Consider the following 20809-nt stretch of genomic DNA (forward strand, 5'->3'; position numbering starts at 1 on the left):
TCAGCAGTTGAAAAGAGGGAACTAAGGAGAGATTCCCTAGTCTGGCGAAGTATAGACTATAATGCTCGAAGATCTGGGTCTTCTATGAGATAGGGAAAAGCCTGAAGGCCTTTCCCTCAGTTTGGTGAAAACTGCATTCAGTGATGGAGATTTGCCTGGCAGAAAGTGACCTGGAGTCTCTATAGGCTTTGGGGATAAGGCTGCTCAGTAAAAGTTGTTAGTTTTTCTGAAGGTTCCATTTTGGATTCTGTTTCTTTTCTTTTCAAGATATTTTAGCAAAAAATGTCCTTCATTAATGTTGTAAGGTATCTGGGTAGGCTACGGTAATGGGATCAGACAGTGATTTGCTCAGCTTTTGTGGGGCAAGAGCTATGAACTGAAGTAAGAAATTTCCCCAGTGGAACTAGGACCTTTGTGATTAACACAAGTGTTACTGAAAATGGGGAATTTCAGCTAAAGTTTTGTGAACAAGTAAGGGGAAGTAATTATAAGGCCTAGAATTACACTTATTTGCATAAACTCCTGGCTCTTCAGTCAAAAATTTGGCTAATGGCTTCCGAGAAGGTTTCTTGTGACTCCTCTAGAAATTCTAATTGAACTTCCTCTGCTTCTGATAATAAAGATCAGAGCTTGCAGTAGTAAAGTAGCTCCCTGATCCTTCTGTACCATACTCTTCCTCTCAAAGAGCTATATAGCATGTGCTTTATTATTGAATTCATTAAAGTCCTTGACCAAACCTTTAGAATATAGGCCCTTTGAGGGCAGACTTTCATTTTTTAGTTTTTTAATCCCCAGATCCTAACACAGGCTTGTGGGATATGGAGATAGTTGGTGGTCTGTTTACTTACTAGTACTGTTAAAAACAAACAAAAAAGGCTAAATGGCACAGTGGATAGATAGAGCCTGGAGTCAGGAAGAGTCATCTTTGTGAGTTCAAATTTGGCCTCAGACACTTACTTAGCTGTGTGATCCTTAACAAGTCACTCAACTCTGTTTTGCCTTGGTTTCCTCATCTGTAAAAATGAGGTGGAGAAGGAAACAGCAAACCCACTCCAGTATCTTTGCCAAAAAAAATCCAAAAGGGGTCTTGTAGAGTTAGATATGACCGAAACATGACTAAACCACCACAACAAAAATGTTTACTAGGTTTCTGAAATTTTTTTTTCTCACTTTCCAGGAGACAGAGAAGCCTAAATGTATTTATTGTTCCTGGAACGTTTTAGTCAGAAAGGAGAAAAGGGTGTGCAAGGGAGGAAAGGGTGTACATGTGTGTTTGGGTAGGAATATTTGACCAAGCCTGTGATTTCATTCATGGAAGAAGTACCCTTTGCCATGCTTGGACTCCGTAGTCTTATAACCTTAGAAAGTTGCCAGGGGCACTGGGAGGTTTAGCAATTTGCCCAAGATCATATAGTCAGTGTGTCGGAGGTGAAATTTAAACCAAATTTTCTTACTCTGAGGTTAGTTTTCTATCCACTAACTCAGGCTTCCTTTCTCTTGAGGTTATATTTGTATTTACATTCGTGCATACATATAACACACACACACACACATGTGGATATACATATACATATAATTAATACACAGTGTATTTTACCATATATTATCACATATATTTAAATCTAACATGCTATATATATTTAATATATATTAAATATATGCATATATTTAATGTAATATACTCATATATCTAATATACTCTATATTTCCCATCTGAACAAATCAGTAAGCGTGTTTTAAAATTAAATATTTGCCAAGTATAAGTTCTCTTCCTGTTAAATTATCGATGACAAACTTTACAACACTCTATTGGATTTTAGGATATTTCATTTTTCAGTGACCTGCCATTTATTAGACTTTATTTGCCTGTGAAATCCATTTCCAATTCCGAATGTATCTACTCTGGGATCGCTCACCAGAAATCTATTCCCAAGTTTCTCCTTATTTTAGTGAAATATCTCTAGCTCAGCACCTTTCCCAAGGTGGCTGATCTAATCATTACCCTATCACTTATCACTCCTCATTTCCTTTGCTGTCTCTGTCAAACTGAATGGATTGCACATTGGGTGACATTCAGAAGTACTGGGTAAATCCCTCCACCCCAATCACCTTTTAGTCTCACCCTGAAAAGAAGGTCTTTCATAAACTTTATGGTTTCTCCTGATCACAGTTAGGGTTTGGGGTGATCCTAGTAGTCATTCTGACTGCCCCCATGTGCCAGGCTGACAATGCAGATCTACCAAATAGCAATAACTGTCAACATCTTTGCACTTAAAGCCACAATCCAATTACTCAGAGCAATTAGACTTATTTGCATGGTATAGATGGCCTGCTAAACCCAATGTATTTCTGCCACCTCCCTGCTTCCTGAGGTGCCTTCCTGCCATTAGAAGCTTGATTTTGGGTTTTTCCTGGGGCCAGCTGGCAAGAGGACTCCAAGTTGTCATCACAGAAATAAAATTTGTCACCTCTGTGTTCCCGACCCCTGTTCTCTCATGTTTAACCAGCACTTTGAATTGATATAAACATGTCAGGTTTCTATTTTTATTTCCTAATTAATTCTAAAAAAAGAACAGAAGATGGACCTAATGACAGAAAAGGAGTAAGGCCTGGTAGAGGCAAAAGACACATTTTTATCTTCACTTTAAGAAGCATTTAATTGAATGAAGCTTGAAAGTGTGTTAACCAATTTCAAAAATACCTTAGAGTGTTGGTAGCTTTCATTCTTAGAACTTCCTTAAAAATGACCTGAATTTTTAGGCACGTCTGCTCTTGACAAATATGATGATATCAACAGACAGTTTAATCCTTCATTTCACCATGTGCATTGGGGATCGAGTAGTTCTGGTTTTGGTGAGAAGCAATGTACTCTAGTAGCCCTGGTTTTAAGAGTTAGGGGTCCTGGATTGAAATTTTGACTTTGTCATTTAATAACGTGTGTAACCTTGGTCAGTCATTTCCTTTTTCTGGTCTTCACTTCCCTCATCTGTCAAATGAGGGGTTAGGCCAGCTGGGTGTCTCAGAGGATCGAGTGTGAGACTGAAAGCCAAGAAGATCTGATTTTGAATCCTGCCTTCATACTCTTTACTGGCTGTGTAACCTTGAGCTATGTGACTCACTTAATCTTCCTAAACATCAATTTCTTCATCTGTAAAGTGGCAATGGTAACAGCCCCAGCTTCACAGAAGATAATAAAGGTACAATCTAAATAAATATAAAATGGAAATCTATGGAAAGGGAACAATAATATTCCCATTCCCAATTCATTAAATGGTTGTTGTGAGGATCAAATGAGATAATGTATGTAAAACATTTTGCAGACTTTAAGACACTGTATAGACACTGGCTATTATTATTAGGTGATTCCTAAGGTCCTTTTTGAGTCTAAATTGTATACCTTTACACATTTTTCAGGTAAATAAAATTTCCCTTTTTTAGCACCAAAACTAATTTTATATGAACTGTTTTGGGTGAAAACTTTTCTAAAATAGATTACATAGAAATGGCCCAACTATTCCAAAAACAATTTGGAATTATGCAGGAAAATAACTAGCATTTGTATGCTTTAAAGTTTGCAAAGTGTTTAATAAATATTACTTCATTTAATTCTCACAACAACCATTTAAAGTAGGTGCTCTTTGTTTAGTCAGTTTAAGTCATGTCTGACTTTTTGTGACCCCATTTAGGATTTTCTTGGCAAAGATACTGGAATGGTTTGCCGTTTCCTTCTCCAGTTCATTTTACAGATGAGGAAATGGAGGCAAACAGGGTTAAGTGACTTGCCCAGGGTCACAGAGTTAGGAAGTGTCTGAGGCCAGATTTGAACTTGGGAAAATGAATCTTCCTAAAATCCAGGTCTGGTACCCCATCCACAGTGCCACCTACCTGCCCTGAAGCTTAATTACTTTTTATCTCTTTTGTATGCCTTTTATATACGGCTATCTTACTTGCTTTCTGTTGTCTTTTGTTTTCTAAAAAGACCAAAATGGTATCACTGTGTTGGGGTCAATGTGTCCATTTGTGGCTGATGACACCAATGTGAGCTTGGAAGGCTCTACCACAGGTTCAACACAATGTATCTATATATTGTCTCTCCTGTTAAAATGTAAGCTCTTGGAGGACAAGGACTTTTGCTTTTGCCTTCAAGTCCCTGGTCCCTAAGAATGGTACTTGCTGTGTAGTAGATGCTTAGGAAATGCTTGTTGGTTGGTTGCTCATAAGAATTCCGAGAAGCTCACAGACACTTGTATGACTCAAAATGAAGAAAGCAGAACCAGAAATCAGTATGCCAATAATGTAAATGAAAACAACACTAAAACATTTTTTAAGTGTTAGTGAGTGCTACTGCTCTGACTAAATGAAATAAAATTAAGATTAGTCTTAGAGGATCAAAGAGAGGTGGTCGGTTTGGGAGAGGGGGGCAGAATGTTGAATAAACTGTTATGTACAACGTGTTTGGCTCTGCTTAACTATTTGGTCAGTAAGCATATATTAAGTGTCCGCTGTGTACTAGTAGCTTAGGTGGTGCAGTGAATAGAGTGCAGGGCCTAGCATCAGGAAGACCTGAATTAAAACCTGGCCTCAGATACTTATTAACTGTGTGACCCTGGACAAGTCACTTAACCCTGTTTGCCTCAGTTTCCTCATCTGTAAAATGAGCTGGAAAAGGAAATGGCAAACCACTCCAGTATCTTTGCCAAGAAAACCCTAAATGGGGTCACCAAGAGTTAGACATGACTGAAACGATTAAAGAACAATCACTAATGTACTAGGCATTGTGCTTATAAGTTCTAGGGATATGAAAAGGCAAAAGACTTTCCCTGCCCTTAAATTTTCAGCGTGGGTTTACATCTCCAAAGTCAGCAAACTACGAATCAAGGGTTTGACTTACTGTTTTGTTGATTGTCTGAAAACTTAAGAAAGTGATGGAAAAGTATTAATAATGCATATTAAATTTAAAAGTGTGTCATAGACATATTCCCCAGCACATCTCTGGTTATATAAGGAAGGATTCAAAGGGGAATTACAGGGAGGGGAAATTATTGAGAAATGAATAAAGAAAAAAAAGCATCAATAAAATATTATAGAAAACCAAAAGATTCGATGCTTCCCTGCACCCTTAAGCAGACTAAAATATCCTGTATACTAAACATAGTTTAACATTTTCATGATGACTTAGTTTCATCACAATGAGCATCAATTATTGTACCTTGGTCAGTTTTTTATTTTTTAGGCAATTGGGGTTGTGACTTGCCCAGGGTCACACAGCTAGTAAGTGTCAAGTGTTTGATCTGAGGCTGGATTTGAACTCAGGTCCTCTTGACTTCAGGGCCGGTGCTGTATCCATTGCGCCACCTAGCTGCCCCAAGCTGCCTCAAGCAGTTGAAGTGTAACAGTTCAATAAGACAAGTTATTTTCCCTCCCTGTGTCTCAGTTTTCTCATCTGTAAAAACAGGGTACTAAAATTTGTACCACCTACCTCTCAAGGTTGTACAGGAAACACTTTGTAAACCTTAAAGCACTCTAGCAACATGATATTTTATTGAAATATTGTAGTTACATGATGACATTTCACTTTTTGTTATCACTTAGATGTAGCAGCCATATGTCCTAAGTGTTGAAGGATGGTCCTGATTGTAGATATTCTGTATGGTCCTCAAAAACTATTGAAATAGCCCAGAAATCTCTCAAGTAGTGACTGAGTAAATAGCGGTCAGTAAACACAAATACATTGTGAAGGATTGAAAACCACAACAGACCCAGAATCATAGGCTAAAAGAAACATTGTGAAAAACTCATGAAAATGTGCACATGTCCGTATTTTGCACATCTGGAACCAGATACGAGTCTGTATGCTGATGGCAGGTGAAGCACTGTCATTGCTAGGCAAGCCAAGGCATCATAGTACATAAACCACGGGGGAGGGAGGAAGGGGGAGAAGGAAACTGTTTTGGAAACTCAAGTCACCATAACAGATCTTCAAAGTTGGAAGAGACTTCAGGGTCTGCCATGCCCAACCTATTACACAATCCCTTCTAGTTGTGTTGTAGGAAGAGGGAACTCACTACCTCACACCCAGTGTACGTTTGCCTTCTTTGCAACTGTATAGGATCATTGGTGCTGAACTGGAAGGGACCTCAAAAGTCATCTTGTCCAACCCCTTTTTTACAGATGAGGAAACTGAAGCCCAGAGAGGTTGTGACTTGACCGAGTTCACGTGGGTAGTAGTATCAAGAACTATTTGAAGATTTGAGATTAGAACCCAAAGTGAGATTGGAACCCAAGTCCTTTAACTTTGGAGGCCTTACTCGTGCCATTGTACCAAGTTGCCTCCCTAATTTGGTAAATAGCGTAGTCCAGCCGACGAGAGGAGTACCTGTGTCTGTGAGTAAAATCCCATACTGGTTCTTGGTGGTATTCCTCTCTCCTGGAAATCATCAGATGTGTTGTTCTTATTTCAGTCATTTCACAGTTGTGTCTGACTCTTCATGACCCCATTTGGGTTTGTTTTTTTTTTTTTGGCAGAAATACTGGAGCGGTTTGCCATTTCCTTTTCCAGATCATTTTATAGATGAGGAAACTGAGGCAAACAGGGTTAAGTGACTTTTCCAGGGTCACACAGCTAGTAAGTATCTGAGGCTGGATTTGAACTCAGGAAGATGAGTCTTCTTGATTCCAAGCCCAGGGCTCTCTATTTACTGTGCCATCTCCCTGCCTGATCACCAAATAAGTCAGTTGTAAACTGTGGTTTAAAATCATCTTGGAAAGCACTTGCTATGATTTTAATGGACAAGAGGGTGAATTTGGATCCACTGTCTTTCCCATGAACCTTTTAGATGGCACGATTACCTTGATCAGACTTGTGTAATATTTGGGGAGGGGGTGCCTTTCAAAATATAGACATGACCCAAGGCTTTTGGACAGAATGTGGGTCCTTAAACTAAAGACCTCTGAAGTAGATTAGATGTGTTAACTGTGTGTCTGGACCCTAGTCTAGACCTCTGTGGGAGTCATAAATTGAAACTTATTTGTTGCATAATGTTCAATCTGAAAGTGCAGCTGCAAAAATGAGGAAGCAGACCTATTGGCTGCCAGGAGTAAAAAAGCAGACAACAGCTGCAGCAGCAAAGCAGACGGGAAATCTTAGTGGAAAGACATAAGCTAGTTAGTTGACTGTTCTCCTAGGGTTTGGGTGGCTCTGGCTCTTCTGTGCTCCTTTCTCCCCAGGCTGAGTCTTCTCCCCCTCACCCCCCACCCTCCAGCTCTCTTCATTCTTCTCTGCTCTAAATGTCTGCTGTAGGGAAACTAGGTCACTGTTACTGGGAGCATGAGAAGATACAGAGAAGAAAGAAATCCAGAAATGACAACCTTTAGGGGACAACATGCACTGCTTTTCTTGCTGGTTGCCCAAGAATAGCCCACATACACCTATGAGGTCAAGCCTTTTTTTGTAGTCTGTTTTATACACTTGACCATGACCCTTGGAGAAAGTCCTTGTGAACTTTGGCCTAGTGAACCACCTCATCCACTCCTGGTCTTTGCAGAGCTAAAGATGAGACCCCTGGGACCCCAGTGCCCAAATACTTTGCTGTATAAATGATCCATGTTCCATTCCTGTAGTTATATAGTGAGAATGCCGCTGCTCCTGAAGTAACTAGGTAGTAACAGCTATAAAATCCATCCCAGAACATCTTATGTATCCTGGTCATTCTTCAGCTGAGGTGGTTATTTGTTGAGCTCTGCCTACAAGAGAGCGACCCTGGGGCGAGAGCTCCTAACCAGGGGTCTATGAACTTAAAACAGTAACAACAATTCTATAATCAATTGGTTATAAGCCAATTGGTTTTTTTAGTCAATATGATTTGTTTCCTTTATAATTCCCATGTATTTCATTTTATATTTAAAAATACTATTTTGAGAAGTAGTTCATAGGTGGCACCAGACTGCCAAAGATTTGGGGTCGGGAGAGGATTCATTATATAAAAGGTTTCAAGATTTCTGAAGAGCTCCTAGGGAAACTGTTTGGATACATTCTCTCATGAAACTGTGCACTTACAACATCTGGTGACCAGGCCCTCTTTTCCCTGTGTATGAGCCTTTTTATTTCTTTTGGGGCCATACTGGGCAGTGATTTCAGAGAAATAGGTCTTGCATTTTATGTTGGCAAGGGACCATATTTTCCTTTCAGGTCCATATTTGTCCGTACACATATCTACATGGGGCCAGGAATATTTGGATGCAGGTCTTGAACTAAGAAGAAAGTCATAGGAGATGGGGTAGGGTGGAGAATTGATCACTGATGAAAATTGACCTAAGATTAGTCATGTTTGAGATGTTTAATGCATGTTTGAGACTCTTTAAAAAGTCTCACCAGTGTCTATTAGTGGGTTGGGGGGACATCCAAGAAGGATACAGTATTGCTGACTGCTGTTTTAGCATGGATTAGATTATCAATATCTAGAGCACTGGGCCTCAAGTCAGAAGGCCTAAGTCCAAATATGACCTCAGATACTTGTACTAGATGTGAGACCCTGGGCAAGTTATTTAACTCGTCTGCCTCAGTTTCCTCAGCTGTAAAATGGAGATAATAGTAGCACTTAGCTTCACAAGGTTATTGTGAGGATCAAATGAGATAGTATTTGTAAAAGTGTTTAGAACAATGGATGGCACATAGTAGGTGCTCAACACATACTTGTTTCTTCCTCTTCTTTCCTGAGTCAGTATGTATTAAGTGCCTTCTGTGGGCCAGCCATCATGCTAGGTGCTGGGGATACAATGCGCACTTAGTACATGTTCCTCTGTATTGTTAGATGTCTTTTCATATATATCTCCTGTGGCAGATAGCTTGTTTGATTCATTTTTGTATCCTTAGCATCTAGCCCATAATAAATGCTCAATAAATATTTGCTAGTAATAATGAATACACACTTGACAGACTCAGGGAGTTTGAGTCTGAAGAGAAGTCATGGTAATTTGAGATGAAATAGAGTAAAAAGAAGGATTTTTGGCTTGTGTTTGTTTTTTGACTGTGTTAGGGTTTGTGTTTTGCATTTGGTTGTTGTATGTCTTGACACTAACTAGATTTGTGCTTGTCTTTTAGAAGAAGTCATATGAGGTGATGACGGATAAGGTAGAGGAGAAAAATGAAAACTGATCTCAACTCAACACTCTGAAAATGATTCCCTCCTTCCCTTCCTTCCCTCTTTCCTTTGACACTCATGTATTATCATTTGGTAGTGTTTTTGTTATAAAGGCCTGCTCTGTCTCTTTTACTTCCCTTTGTCAAGTATGCCAGATTATTGTCACTGGGTAGTGGAGGTAATGGAGGAGTGAGAGTAACTCAAACTCAACTGGTTCAGGTTGGAGAGGCAAGTCCTCTGTTGGAAAAACCTACAGCTTTCATCATCCCTTAATGTCTGCCATCTTGGTGCACCCCTTGTGTGGTTCTGGAGCAGCATGAGCTATGACCCCAGGCTGACACAGACTCCTATGACCACTCCCCACACACTGCAGTGGTGACCCAAGGGGAGAAGACCCAGGACCTAGCACCACAGGTACCACAGCTTGCACACTTATCCCTACCACTCTCAAGTGACCCCCTTCTCAGCCCTTACCCCACTGCCTTTCATCACTTGGTTTCTCATCATGAGGTACAGGTCTGTTCAATCCAGGATGCAGCAGCACCTTATAAGTCATTTCTGACCCATTTACATAGGTACTGGGGCGGTCAGCTGTTATTGGATCCAGGTGTTTCCCATAGCCCGGTATTGTGCAGTGTGAAAAGAGACTGTTCTGTGCCCCGCAAGGTAATGCCTCTGCTTTCTTCTATTACAAACCCTATTTTTGTTACTATACAGACATCTCTAGTCTTTCCCTCCTTCTACTTAGAAGGAAAAAAAAGAGGAAAAACAAACGTGGGGAAATCAAAACAATATTCTCCCCCTCCCGTTGTATCTTTGGAATGTAGGTGCTCTGAGGACAGGGACTTTCTGAATATTGCCTGGGTCTGAATATTGCCTGAATATATGCTGAACATAATAACCGTGAATGAAGGATTCAGTGGAGTAAGAATTTAGATAATAACAATCTTGTAATCATCTGTAGTTTCAGGAGTCTAGTGATGGATGCCATTGATACTGCTACCTCTTATTAACTTGGAAGAGTGTTTCCATGACACAGACCGTGTCCTAAACTGGTAATTTTTGACAAAGCAAAGTAATGAGGGCAGTGTCTTGTGATTTTAAAAGCTAAGCAGTCGGTGCATTTAAAAAATTTTTTTTAGCTATTTCTTCCCTGTTGGAAAGTAAAGAAATCTACAATAAAATAATAATTAAATGCTGACAGTGCTAAATTTCCACCCAGTGTGAGCTGGCAGCAGTTTCATACCAAAACATTAGGTCACTTGAAGAAAAAAAAAAAGTCTGATTAAATCCCTCTGTAGGCTTTTCTGATTAGCCCTTCTGAAAAGAGCCAGGTACAGTAATGAGAGGGTGCATCTGACAGTCGCAATTTGCTTTTGGAAAAAAGGTAAAAGAATAAAGTGTGAATGTGTGTGGAGTTTTTGAAGGAATTACTTGTTGGTCTTTGGTGGGATTTGTTTTTTATCAATCATCAGTTTCTAGCATCCTTGAAGAGCTCCACTAGCAGGTAATCTATGAAATCACGATTATACTGTGTTACTAGGGTACAAAATGAAAAGTTAACAGTTTAAATGCCTAATGCTTCTCAGTTCTCCACTAGTCACCCTCCCTCCTCCTCTCCCACACCACAGCTGTTCTCGTATTTCCAGGTTTGATGGCCTTGGCATATGTCGAACCAAAGAGTATCTCCATCTATTTACTCCCTGCCCAAGAAATTTAAACCAGACTTGAGGGATTATGGAGGGGAGATTGAATTGATACTCCAAGTATGGGGTACTTGAGTCAACCAATAATCCTTAGTATTTCTACTCACTTTCACCAAATCACCTGCTGTCTTATGTTTTCCTAATCTTTGTTAAAGTTGTCCCTCTTTTTAACCATTTCCATCTACCTTATGAGACAGTGCACCAATTGACTTCTCCATTGAGATGGAGACTCATAGAATGTTTAAGCTGGAAGTCACCTTTGAAATGATATTTTGCAGAGGAGAAGGTTGAGGTTCAGAGAGGGGAGGTAATTTACCCAAGGAAACACAGTTAGCAGCAGAACCAGGACCGGAATCCTGATCCCAGTCCATTGCAACATCCACCACTGTCCTATGTTGCTTCCCTAAGGGTGAAATAAAGATGGTGGTGGACACGATTTTCTGACTCAGTACCTCAGGCATAGGATGACAAAGAACCATGGGAAGAGTCAGCTGTATTCTTAGTGCTTATTTTTCTTGCAGTGTTTCAAATGTAGTAATCTTTTTACTTTATTATTAGTGATATCATAGGTTTCATTTTTTTTGGCAGGGACTTGGGCAAAGCAAATGACTCAACATAAGGAATGATCATGGAAAGGGCCAAGTGGGAGGTAGTGCTGGGAAAGGATCTGAGTTTACACAATTATTTTCAGGGTATCCCAAGGTTATTTTGTGGTTAACACAAAACTGTAGCCTGGCTGCTGTGTCCTTAGGCCCTATATGAACAACTTTACAAAGGGAATCTGCTGGTTTGGAGACTTGCCTCTGTGTTGATAATCACTACTTTTCTCCTGGGCTCAGTTCTTCCTTCCACATTCTGGCTCCCTAGCTGGTGCTTCTAAAGTCAGATTTCTGTGTGAGTCAACACCTGCTGGTGGTGAGTAGAGCCACTAGGCTTAACAATGAAGCCCTTACTCTGGAAAGAGAATCGCTTAAGTTGTGATTCAAAAAAGGGAGTAAGCCCCTTCTACTCATTGGATACTTAACATTAGTTTCCTGATATTATTCCTTATGTTCATATAAACTTATGACTAGATTACCTCTTTCATGGATGGTTTCTTATCCTTTGTATTTTTTTCTTACCTGGCATTATAAATCCAATTATAATTAATAATAATAACAATAAGTATTTATATAGTGCTTTAAGATTTGCAAAGCAGTTTTAAGGTATTATCTCATTTGATCCTCATAACAGTCCTCAGAAATGGATGCTATTATTATCCCCAGTTTATAGATGAGGAAACTGAAGCAGACAGAAGTTACTGACTTGCCCAAAGTCACACAGCTAAGTAAATGTCTAGGGTTGCATTTGAACTCAGGTCTTCCTGACTATACATCTGGCACTGTGCCACCTAGCTGCTTAGATTAAATGACTTGTGAATTATTATGCAACTAGAGTCAGAGGAATAATTTGAATCCAGGTCCTTCTGACTGTACCTCTAGAACTTTATCTATTAATCCATGTTACCTACTTTTCTTGTACGTATTAGGGGCTTGACAAATGTTTATTGGTTCTATGGTTGATATTCAGCTGCTTTACTGATTATAGTATTTCGGTAGTCTTCTAGGATAAGTTAGGAGTATCTAGATGCCTTTGACAAGTTCAAGTAACCTTGTTCAGAATAAGAAGATCCTTGGGCACAGAAGGAACTGGTAGCCGAACAACTGTTAGCAGTAAAGGGGGAAGGGTCAGAGGACTGATAAAGAGCAAATGTCGTCCTCATCATAAAAAAAGAGAAGGGAAAAGTCTGCCCACTAAAGCTAGTGAGCTTGACTTGGAATTCTGTGGAAATCATAGAATGAATCATTAAAGAGGGGCTAGTGAATGTCTAGGGGGAAAAAAGTGATTAATTACACTGAGCCAAGAGGTCTTCAAGAACAGGCAATACCGTACTAACTTTATTTTGTTTTTCTGCTGAGTGCTGGTAGATCAGAGAAATGCTATAGGTAAGTGATGTACTCTACTCAAGTAGAATGTAATGATGTAATCTACTCCGTAGAAGGCACTTTGTTGTTGTTCAGTTATATCTGACTCTTCATGGCTCCATTTGGGATTTTCTTGGCAGAGATACTGGTTTGGTTTGCCATTTCCTTCCCCAGCTCATTTGACAGATGAGGAAAGTGAAGCAAAGAGGGTTAACTGACTTGCCCAGGGTCATATAGCCATTAAATGTCTGAGGCCAGATTTGAACTCAGGAAGATGAATCTTCAGGCACTCTATCCAACCAAGCTGTCCAGAAAGGGATTTAGAAAACCACAAATTAACTGTGTTGTATTGTACTTTTATTTATTTTGTAAAGCTTTTCTCAATTGCATTTCAATCTGGTTCTAATCACTTGTTCAACACCTTTTCTGTATATTCCTAGATTTTAGCAAAGCATTTGATAAAACATCTCATGCTCTTCTTGTGGAAAAGATGAAAAATATGAGCTAGAAGATAATACAATTAAATGATTTCAGACCTGGCTGAGTGGCCAGAATTAAAAAAAAGTTAATGATTCAACGTCAACTTGACAGGTCTTCAGCCGAGTGCCACAGAGATCTTTGCCCACAGGGACCAACCCTGTGCTGCTGAATGAAGAATCATAGCTGGAGATATGGGAGGGACATTCATCAAAAGGACCATTTAGTCCAGTCCCCTCATTTTACAGATGAAGGAATTGAGGCTGAAGGAGGCGAAGTGTTTTGTCCCATTTGTCACCCAAGGCAAGAAGCATGCTAGGCAGAATTTGAACTTATGTCCTCTGGGAAAGTGTGCTCACTCTGGGGTTAAAATACAACAACAAAAACTTAGCCTGAATTCTTCTAGTTTTAAAAAAAACCTTCACAAGGACAAGATGGTAAAAGTTTGCTTAGTTTTTATGGAAAAGATCTGGGGGTTTTCGTGTATTATAGTAAGCTCAGTGTGAGTCAGCAGGACTTTTTAAAAACAGGATCTTGAGCTACATTAAAAAGACATGTCTTTCAGGAGTACGGAGATGATAGTTTCTTCCCTGGTCAGACTACATCTGGAGTATTTGGGCACCATAATGTAAGAGCATTGATCGCCGGAAGACATCCAGAGAGAAAGGAACTAGGGATGGTCAAGGACTTTCAGGCTCTGTCATACGAACATGGGTTGATGAAACTGGAAATGTTTGGCCTGGAAAGAGAAGGCTTAGGGGTGATAGGATGGCTAGAGTAGGTTCAAGTATTTGAAGGATTGTCAATGTGGGAAAGGGGTTAATTAGTGAATAAGTGACAGTCTACTTCTTAGTAATCCTGATGGTATTGGACTTCAATCCAAATGAATTGGAAGAGCCAAATACTCTGATCATGGAGCTTTTGCCCTTAGGAGGATATCTAAATTAGCTTTCTCTCATTTTCTTCATTTCAAAGGTTAATATAAAGAGTATTTTAAAACAGATCACTTGTTATAGTACAATATAACACAAGATTTGTCATTTCAAATACATGGAAATCCTTTGTCTTAACTGTTTAGTATGGGTATGTTATAGTGATGCAACTGTAGGAAATAGTACATGTCATGGAAAGAGCCCTCATCTTAGAGTAAGAAGAGGTAGATTTTTACAAAGGAGAAAACTGATTTTCAGAGAGATGACTTGGCTGTTGGTCACATGGCTAAGTTAATAAGTGTCTGAGCCAGGACTAAAAGCCAAGACTTCTGACTCCATATCCAATTCTCTTTCCAAAACAATGTCCAATACAATGCTGTCTTTCTCTGGTGTAAAGTACCTGGGTCAGTAGTAATAGGTAAATAACAAGATAACTGAGAAAAATCTAAGAAAGAACATTTCAGTGTCAGTATATTTATGGGCTAACAATGAACTCCATAATCTGCTTAACTATGCCCCAGTAATATGCAAATCATGTGCTATAAATATATATATGTATATATATGTGTATATATGTATATAAATATATATATATACATACACACACATATACGTACACTGTATATACACGTTTGTGGCATTTCTCTGACACATGCTTGGATGTAGTTTTTTCCTACAGATTGGCTCCAGGATATCAGTCCAAAGCAGACACGACATCCCTGTGGTGAATAAGTCTGCACTCTCCTCAATTTTGGTCCAGGGATAAAGTTAGAATAGCCTCAGAAACTAGTATTGTGGCCTTTTCTTTAATATCATCCCCTTTCCCCCTCTTACATGACTGTGCTCTCTTCCCCCTACTTATATGGGATCATATATACAGTAGGTACTTGATAAATGTTTTCCTATAATAAGTGTCTTCAGGATGTGCCTTTTTAATGCATCCCACCAGTTCTTCCACGTCCGTCATTCTTGATGGCATTCTGTGTAATTACACAAGAAAAATATATTTGTCATTTAGTTCCTCATCTGTAAAAAGAGCTGGAGAAGGAAATGGCAAACCATTCTAGTATCTTTGCCAAGAAAACCTCAGAAAGGGGTCATGAAGAGCAGGACACAACTGAAATGACTGAACAACATTTCACATACTACAATAATATGTCCAGTATGTGCATATTTCTCACTGGACAAATCTAGATGTGTGCAAGGAGTTGGGGATTGGAAATGAGTTGAAATGTTGGGGTTGTTGGACTTCTCTCTAAAGGGACATTTTAAAATAGTGGAATGAGCAATACAACTCCTTTGGAGCTGAACTGCTGCTTTACTTTTGAAAGAGTTAGCCCACACTTAGGAATTCCCATTCACTGGCCAATGGGACTAAATCTTTGGTTGAATGATGAATGAAAAAATGTCAAGAGTTTGATATAAGCGTTATCTTGAGATTTGGGAGGAGACAGCAGCAGAAGCAGAATGCAGAGCATTTTGGAAACATGGTTCCTTAAGCTGACAACTGTATCATTTTATGACACACACACACACACAGACACACACAGACTCAACACACTTAGCTGCTGATTCAAAATGAACAAGTGGGTAGAAAATAGAAATTGGTCACTGAAGAGGAAGGAGGAATTTCCTTTCCAGCCTTTTCTATACTTTTTTTAAGCAGTTATGGGATAGCAGACAGATAATTTTAGCTCTTATGTTTTCTAGTCATGTTACCTTGGGTTAATCATTTATCCTCTCCACAATGTTTCTTCATTTTTATTTGTTTATTTAGGTAGTTAGATGATACAGTGGCTAGAGTGAGGGGCAAGAATTAGGAAGACCTGAGTTCAAATTCGGCCTCAGAAACTTACTGGTTGTGTGACCTTGGGCAAGTCATTTAACATCTGTTTTGCCTCAGTTTTTTTCAGTTGTAAAATGGGGATAGTAATAGCATCTACTACTTAGGGTTATTGTGAGGATTAAATGAGATAATGTTTATAAAGTGCTTAGCACAGTACCTGGCACATTGTAAGTTCTATGTAAATGCTAGCTAGTATTACTGTTATCATCATCATTATTATTGTTATAATTTTGATATGGATTCACAAATTGTGACATTTTATGCTGTGATGGATTTTTATTGTTGTTTTGCTGAGAGATTACAAAATCTGAGATTTGGAATGGATTTCAGATGTCACTCAGTTTAGCCTATACTCTTTAACATCCCTGACTCAGTTTCCTAGTCTCAAAAATGAGAGGGGTTGAACTAGGTGATTTCTAAAATTTTTCATAGTTCTAAAATAATGAACCTAGAGGCAATCTCCTATGGAAGACCTTCAGTGATGGAGATGTCACTGTCTCAGAAGTTGGCCCATCTTCTAATTTTTAGAGTTATTCCTTACAATGGAACCAAAATCTGGCTTTATATCTTCTATCCTGTGCTTCCTGGGCTTGCCTTTTGGAGCCAATTACATCGATATTTTAATTGAAGAAAATAAACGGACTTCTAAATCTCACATGCTCACCGTACTATTTCTTTTATTCTTTGGTACATTGTCTTGCTTGACTCAAACATAAAAAAGGGTTGACGGGTTTTTTTTTTTGTTCTTTTCTTTTCTTTTTTTCTTAAAGCAAAGTTAGAATAGAGTAGTTTCTTCTTTCTGCTTGGGCCAGGAATCTAGCTTTGGATGGATCTCATAAGGATGAAAGGGGAGAACTAACTTAAGTTGACTTCTTACAAGTGCAAAAAGTGATGTTATTTTCCCAGTTCTAATGAACCGAGTGGCTGTGTCTGTACTTCTTCCTTGATGTGTCAGTCTTTATTTCTGGGATCTGAGTAGTAAGGCTTGAAAAAGTTGTGAGCATCAAAACCTAACCCAGTTATTCACCGCTTCTGACTCTGCCCAAATTAACAAAGGCGTTAGCCTTATAGGTCTCTTGGTGCCTTCTTCCGGTAGAATTAATCTCTAGGGTCATTAGTCTCAGGTTGGTAACTGTTCAGGTTGCCTTGGGACCTAATTGGTGTATTGAGCCTTTGGAGGAATGACTATTAGCACTACCCTCCTGCTGCATTGGAAACTAAAAGTTTTACTTTCCAGGGTTTGCTGCTTGCAGAATTTTGCTCAACCTTTTCTTGCTTCTTTCTCTTTCATATTCAATTAAATTCAATAGGCATTTTGAAAGCACCTGAAAGCCATGCATTGTATATGCAAAGATTAAAAAATGACACAGTCCTTGCCCTCAAGGAATTTACAACCTAACATAATATAATACAATTAGCACACATTTATATATAGCGCTTTACAGTTTACAGAGCCTATTTCTTATTATGTTAGAATGTGATCTTCTTGAGGGCAGGACCATGTTTTTGCTTTTCTTTGTATCCCCAGTGTTTAGCATAGTGCCTCCTAGCTCTTTGTAAGTTCTGAATAAAAGTTTGTTAATTTATTAGTGGTAAGCTAATTGATGTAGGTATTTTTATCCTCACTGTATTCCTTATCTGTTAAGTGACTTTCCCATGGTCACCCAGCTACTAAGTGGTAGAACCAGGATTCAAGTGAAGTTTTCTGTGTTAAAGTCTACTGTTCTTTTCATTCTACAAAGCTGCCTCTCCCTTAGTAAGATTGTAAGATTTAGTGCTGGAAGGAATCTTAGATGACCTCCCCATTGCCCACACCATAAACTGTTACCTGGAAGAACTAATGCTCTGGCACCCCACTTTCCTGATCAGTGACTACTTTCCAAATTGTTGTTCATCCTTCATTTTCAAAGAGGACCAATGATATCACAGGGTGATGTCTTGACTTGCACGTGAGTTGGATTTAAGTGAGGCAGAGTTGCAGAAAGTTGTCAGCTTCACTCTCTCTTCCTGAATCATGGAAGTCTAGTGGCAAGACAAAAATTGGTCAACGGCCAGGATGCAATGGATGACTTTGGCATTTTCAGTGTCTCACCAAGCTCTAAGTGAGCCCAAGCTGCATTCATGGCTGTTGGAAAAAATTGTTCTCATCTGCCCATTCTGCCCAGGGTGGGAGGTCTTCACATACTTGCTTTCTATGCTTGGGGTAGATATTCCCCTAACTTACCGATGAGTGTGAGGCCTGTCCATTACCCTCAACCTGGGTTAGCCTGTCTGCCAAGATCGTTTTACTGGGGTGTGGTCCTCTGCGCAGGCTACAGCTTCTTAGAGCCACGGGAGAGAATCAGGTGACAGGTGGACACCGAAGATGGATGAGCAGCCCTGAAAAGGGCTCAGCAAGCCCTAATACCAGAGGTGTTAGTCCTCCCTAAACACCACATACACCAAATACTCTTTCAAGAAAGCCCCAACCATATTTCACTAATGCCCTCTAAGGCCACCTTTCCTTCCCTCTCTCTTCCCACCTCCAGTTCTGGAGCCCTGAACCAAGATCAGAATCAATCCTGCCCTTGTTCCTGGATAGGGTATGTCAGGCTCTCCTAAAGCTCTACTCACCATCCTTGTAATCTAGACCAAAGTGCCCCTTCATGGCCACCATTCCCTTTTGCATTTTGCTTCTCCCGTTAGAATGAAAGTTCCTTCAAATCAGGGACTACTGTCTTTGCTTCAATATTTGTATCCTCATTACTTAGCACAGTGCTTGGAGCACAGTAAGCACTTAATAAATGCTTTTTCATTTACTTATCTAGTACAACTAGGCAGGTAGGTGGTGCAGTGAAGTCAGGAAGACTTGAGTTCAAATCTGGCCTCAGACATGTCCTAGATGTGTGTGTCCGTGGGCAAGTCCCTTAAGCCTTACCTGCCTCAGTTTCCTCATCAGCAAAAATAGGATAATATTAGCACCTAGCTCCCAGGTAAGTGAGGATTAAATATTATATTATTAAAACACTTTGCAAATCTTAAAACACTAACTGCTTGCTCTTCTTACTATATTACAACTCGTTTTATGGGTGAGGAAACTGAGATAGAAAAAATGGCTTGCCCTATGTAGGTAGTAAGTAGCAGAGCTGGCTTTTTAACTCATTGCATCTCCAAATCCATTGTATCATGCTATTATGCCAACATTCCTAAACCAAGGGTTTCATTAATTATGTTCAGTTTTGAAGGTAAATTGCTTTTAACTAATCATTCCACTTGAAGTGCTTATAAAAATTTCCTTTCAGAATTGTTCCCTCTGATGTTTGAAAGATAGCGTCATAAAATTCTAAAGGTAGAAGGAATGTTAGAGAGCATTTAGTTGACTCCATTGTAATCCTAGAAAAGTTAATTATAGATGACTTAACTTTGTATTTAATAAGATGCAGCATGGTGAATTGGATAGAGTGCTGGACTTGGAGAAAGGAAGACAGGAAGCCTTGGATTCAAATTCTACCTCAGAAAATGAATAATTCTGTTAAGTCTGGGCATGTTGCTTATCCTTTCTTTGCCTCAGTTTCTTTATCTGTAAAATGAGGGGGCTGGGCATGATGATACCTAAGGTTCCTCCCAGTTCTAAATCTGTGATTCTGGGACTGTATGGCCATGTTTTCTCTTCTTTCTCTTCTCATTAAAGTGGAAAGCATCTCTCAGATTGGCTTTACTCATTCCTAGATCTTCAGAACCATTCTTAAATGGTGGTGGGTGCATCTTTTGGGTTAAGATTCCAGAGTGCAAGGAATGGCCATGTTAATCTTTCTTTCTCTCCTAGTTCCCAGAAGTATTCCTTTGTAGACAGTAGTTACTTAACTAATTATTTGTTGGATCGGTCAACTTCTGGAGAAATAGATGATTCATTCCATCTGTGAGCAAATAGAATGCATTTGGAATCGAACCCTATAGGGTTGTTTGAAAAGACTGCTTCATGTTTACTTGCCATGATTATAGATTTAAAGACTCCATCATGTGGAAAAGGACAAGGCCCTCACAAAGCCATTGTATTATACCTATGTCCAGACTAAATTTGGTGTTTAAATTAGAAAGATTAACAAATTCATTCATGAAAAGCTGTGTTTAGACTGCTGTTGTCAAGTCTAATTACTTGTTTGTTTGAAGGGAAACCCTCTTAGTTTGTTAATTCATTAAGATTAGTCAGTAAAAGAGATACCTGAATTTCACAAATATATTTGAATTGCACACTTGCTTTTGTTTGCTGGGACGACGGCCAATTTGCTCAGAGTGACAGTTCTCAATAAGGCATGGGTTCTTTCTTAAGCTAATAAATGATTATCCTTTCATACATCAAGTACAAACAGACGTGGATTTAATGAGCTCTCCAGGAAGAGTGACCCAGGTTCTCTTCTGACTTAACAAGCACTACAGGAACCCACAGGAAGTTCCCAACTGAAGGAGAAAGATGCGTCTCAGGCTCACAGATTTCCCCCATTGTCTCCTCCGAACGAAGAATGAATGAAGCCTGTAATGAGATGAGTGCCATTAAAATGTTATAAAGAAGACAGACCGGCACAATCAGGTTTGCTTACGTGATTGTCATTTTCAAAATGGCCACTTTGGGCCTTGAGTTTGTCATCATATCTCTGAAACTCTTGGTAGGTAATGGAGACTTCAAACTTAAACCTCTGATCTAGCCTATAAACCAGAGGATGTCATTGTATCCCACTTAAAAGGCCGATGGGATTTTAAAGATCCC

At 39.3% G+C, this 20809-nt stretch overlaps 1 protein-coding gene across 5 annotated transcripts in view; it reads left to right on the top strand.

Moving 5' to 3' along the window:
- Positions 1–20809, top strand: part of FOXN3 (forkhead box N3) — a 453536-nt gene that overhangs the window by 37331 nt on the left and 395396 nt on the right. The window contains exons 3-5 of one of the 5 annotated variants that reach the window (XM_027844682.1): positions 2999–3197; positions 9101–9554; positions 9716–9806. The exons of 3 other annotated variants lie outside the window; for them this stretch is intronic. The gene's annotated coding sequence lies outside the window, so the exon portion shown is untranslated. The remainder of the gene's footprint in view (positions 1–2998; positions 3198–9100; positions 9555–9715; positions 9807–20809) is intronic. One more of the 5 variants, XM_027844685.1, reaches the window with a different exon arrangement.

This window comes from Vombatus ursinus, unplaced genomic scaffold (assembly GCF_900497805.2).
Source record: "Vombatus ursinus unplaced genomic scaffold, bare-nosed wombat genome assembly UNPS02014945.1, whole genome shotgun sequence".
In the NCBI taxonomy this organism is placed as follows: domain Eukaryota; kingdom Metazoa; phylum Chordata; class Mammalia; order Diprotodontia; family Vombatidae; genus Vombatus; species Vombatus ursinus.